The sequence below is a fragment of the Alosa pseudoharengus genome, unplaced genomic scaffold (assembly GCF_046254945.1).
Source record: "Alosa pseudoharengus isolate Yale_2024_CS ecotype anadromous, Long Island Sound unplaced genomic scaffold, YU_APseudo_1.1 YU_APseudo_1.1_scf_4, whole genome shotgun sequence".
In the NCBI taxonomy this organism is placed as follows: domain Eukaryota; kingdom Metazoa; phylum Chordata; class Actinopteri; order Clupeiformes; family Clupeidae; genus Alosa; species Alosa pseudoharengus.
This window is the reverse complement of record NW_027468774.1, coordinates 26,019,444-26,023,556: the sequence shown is the minus strand read 5'-3', so window position 1 is coordinate 26,023,556 and position 4,113 is coordinate 26,019,444.

The following is a 4,113-nucleotide window of genomic DNA, read 5'->3' as shown; positions in this document are numbered from 1 at the left end:
AGATGTGCTGTACTGTGTAGCATATAATCAGCACGCGCAACACCAGCCCAGACCGACCGACCGACACCCCGATTCCATGCTGTGCTCAGATTCAAATAGCGAGAAGCACGACTTTACCTGCATACACGAGCCCCATACACACACACACACCCTATATTTAACTGAAGCATTGCGTGCCACGCATGACCTATTTTGGGCACCTGAGGCTGAGTTTAGTGGAGGGCGTTTGTGTCTGCTGCGCAAGCAAAGTCATGGTCACTCAACAGTGGAGACCACTGAATTTCTTGAATTTCCCCTGGGGATCAATAAAGTATCTATCTGTCTATCTATCTATCTCTATCTATCACTACATGTAGATGGTTGGTTGCCCAGCACTACAGGGTTGAATTGTGCGACCCTCCAAAGTGATCACAGTCTGAGCCATGTGACTTTGTTTTTATTTCTATCACAAAGCCCCGCCCACCACCCTGCAAAGGCTTCATGTAGTTTCAATGTGAGTACCGCAAGCAGTGGACATTTGAGTTTGCCTGTCGTGATATACATTATTTCAAGTCTCCTCCAAAGAATTGTAGGCTAAAAGTTCCTAAAAGTCAGGTCTCAAAAGAAGTTGAAAGCATATGGTGGTATTATGTAATCACGCTATTTCTAACATTTATTAGATAGATAGATAGATAGATAGATAGATAGATAGATAGATAGATACTTTATTGATCCCCAAGGGGAAATTCAAGGGTCTCAGTAGCATACAGACATCCCATGACACTCACTCCCTTTAGCACCTTACCAGTCCCGGCCCTGTCACTACAAGCGTCTTATGCTTGATCACCCTCAAGCACATTGGACTTTCTTAATTTAATTTATATAGTGTATTTAGTATTTAGTTTTGTTAGTTTTCGTATCTTTCTTATCTTCTACTGTCTTTATTGTACAGTGGAGTTTAGTTATATGTTTATACTTATACTTATGTTTACCATTTCTGCTGTAAGTGCATGTTGTGTGGTGAAGGTGCAAAAAGTAGTCCAACCATAGTCCTTTAGTTATGTGTGCATGGCAAGGTGCTCAAGAGAGTGTCATGGTGAAGGTGCAAAAAGTAGTCCAACATTAGTCCAACAGCGCAACAGTGCAAGAGTAAGGTCTAGAGACCAGCATAAATAATATGGACAAATAGGAGAGTAAAGTATAATGTAGACAAGGTAAAATAAAAAACAGGTGCAAGAACAGGTTGAGGTAATAGGGTTATAGCCATTAATTCATTCAGTATTGTAGCAGAAGCCTGACCGCAGCCATTGATCATGTGTGCTAATATAGCATGAAAAACAGTGTAGCAGTAAAACAGTAGTGAAAACATTAGGCTGTGTACATTAGTAAAACAGTAGTAAAACAGTAGTAAAGCAGTAGTGGGCAGTCAGTACTCAAACATGGAGAGGGTGGAGAGGCAGACAGACTAAGCAGAAAAGTATATCTCTCCTCTTCCCTTTAGTGAGGCATTGAACAGTTCAATGGCCCTAGGAACAAATGACTTCCTCAGCCTTTCAGTTGTGCATGGCATTGAGCGAAGTCTCCAGCTGATCAAGCTCTTTTTTGATAGTGCTGTAGAGTGGATGACATTCATTGTCCAAGATGTTGATCAGTTTGTTTAAGGTCCTTTTGTCAGATATTGAAGTGATGCACTCCAGTTGCATCACTCAAGAGGGCGCAAGCTCCCTTGGAGTCTTGTCGTCAAGGAACCATTTAGGCCTGTAAATTTATGCTGCTTCGTACGAGCGTGCGCAATGAAGAATGAGTGAGTGACACGGAGAGAAAGCGTATAGCAGTGGTCCCCAAACTTTTTCTTCCGAGGGCCAGCTCACTATGCCTGGCTGTAAGAGAGGGCCAGAGACTCGGAGTATATCAGTAACCATAAATAGCTTAGTGCTGTGAACAACAGCAGCCTACCTTAGTTGAATATTCCATTCCAGTATCATATAGGCTACTGCAATTTAATACCATTGTTAGCTGTGTTTATGTTGTCATCATGCCATATCAGTGTAAAATACTAATAAAAAGACTTTAGCATTCCCAAAAGTATTAGCAGGGAGTCCCGAAAGTATTTCATTCAAAATGTGTGAACTCTGAACTCTGTGTCTTTGCATACACAGCTCAAGTTGTGAACAAGCAATATCCTACAAATAATTTAAAGTTCTCAAACAATGAGAGTTTTATGAAGTGCTGGCAAAAACATCTGAAATCACCTGATGAGAACTTTCTGAACTCTATAAACATTTAAACGAGTGAATAAAAAATAGAAATAGTTATCCCAGAAAGTCCCAGAAATATGACTTGAATAGAAGTTAGTTTGTTATTAACAATTAATTGATAAACTTTTAGAATACTTTGAGCGCTATGCAGTCAGCATAGGCCTCTTACATTGTTTGCAGGTAGGCCTACATTTCATTCCGTTTTCAATGGCAAACTCGAAACAGCGCCAAAACAACCACCAATGGACAAAAAGAGTGTTACATGTGTACTGTTAAGACTCGCCATAGAGAATGAATGGGGGTAATTACGGAGGTCATAGATTGACGATGTCGTACTCCCGTGCGGGACACGGACATGTTTTTTGGGGGGGGGGGGGGGGGGCACTCAAAATGAGGTGGCGGGCCGTATTCGGCCTGCGGGCCGTAGTTTGGGGACCACTGGCCTATAGCGAGAGAGGCAGAATGGGAGGAATGCTGTTACCTCAGTTCAGGTAGCATTAAGGTGTGTCAGGATGAATGAACAGTGTGTGTGTGTGTGTGTGTGTGTGTGTGTGTGTTTATGTGTGTGTGTGTGTGTGTGTGTATGTGTGTGTGAGAGACAGAGAGAGAGAGTGTGTGTCTGAGAGGGGAAACGAAAGAGCTAGTTAAGCGGGCTTAGCAAGTATAAGTAGTCATGACACTCTTCGTGTGTAAGTGTGCTTGTGTTTAAGGAATTAGACTGGAAAAGAGAGACCACACTCTGCAGGCCAGGCACTCTGCACTTCTATCCCACACTCAGACAGCTTATCCTCAAAACAGCCTTTCCCAGCTTTTCTGTGACAGTGCCCTCACAGATTAGCTTGATCGCTTACCCCCCCCACCCCCCCAACAACACACACCAGGGCTGCCAACTTTTCAAAAAACCTTGGAGTGAGATTTGGTGGGGCCAACCAAAATTTTGCTGCGGAATTTTTTGTTTGGCTCATTCAGCATTATACCGTACAGTAAAACGTACATCAGTGGTTCTCAGGTGTAGGGACAGGCATGGACGGATTATGAACCTTCGGGCCCCTGGGTCCTCATGTATTAAGGGATCCCCACTAATTGTCGCATATGTGGAAGGGGGGTTTGGGGGTCCTCCCCCAACATTTTCTTCATTTGTTTGATGTGATTTCCTGTATTCTGGTGCATTTTGGTAGCTTAGAAATCTAGACACACCCTAGCGGCAGCAAATTACATTTGCTTCCAGGGCTAGTCTAGCAACTCTCCGTTGGCTTGTGAGCTCGAAAAATTAAACTTCTATCAGGCCAATCAAATCGTCTATAGAGTCGTTAGGGGGGCATAACATAATGATTGATGGCAGAGTTGCAACGGTTTGGCTTAAATTCCCTGCTACTTGAAAACAAAGAAGATGGATATTTCTGTTGGCCAACAGTGTGACACGAGTTTGTTTTGAGATGGCAAAAGTTTGAACTAGCCAACTAGCTCCACTGGTGGGAAAACGCATGGGACTCAGTGCTGTCCTATTGCGTGCAGAGAGAATTTGAAAGACAACCGATTATCCCGCCCCTCGGACTGAGCACTGCGAACGGTGAGTGCCCAGACCCTACATTTTAATGTGGGTCTGGCTCGTCAGGCTAGCATTTTGGGGATGGCCAATACTAAATTAAATCAGAGTCATAGCCTACATCCTGATGTGTTGATATTGAGGGCCCGTCCACACGGAGACGCTTTTTAGGTTAAACGCAGAGGTTTTGCTTCGTCTTGGCCGAGCGTCCAAACGAATCCTGTAAACGCACTGCCTGAAACCGCACCTTTCTGAAACCTGGTCCCAGAGTGGAGAAATCTGAAACCGTAGCCCGTTTGAATTCGTTTAGACAGTGAAACCGCACATCCT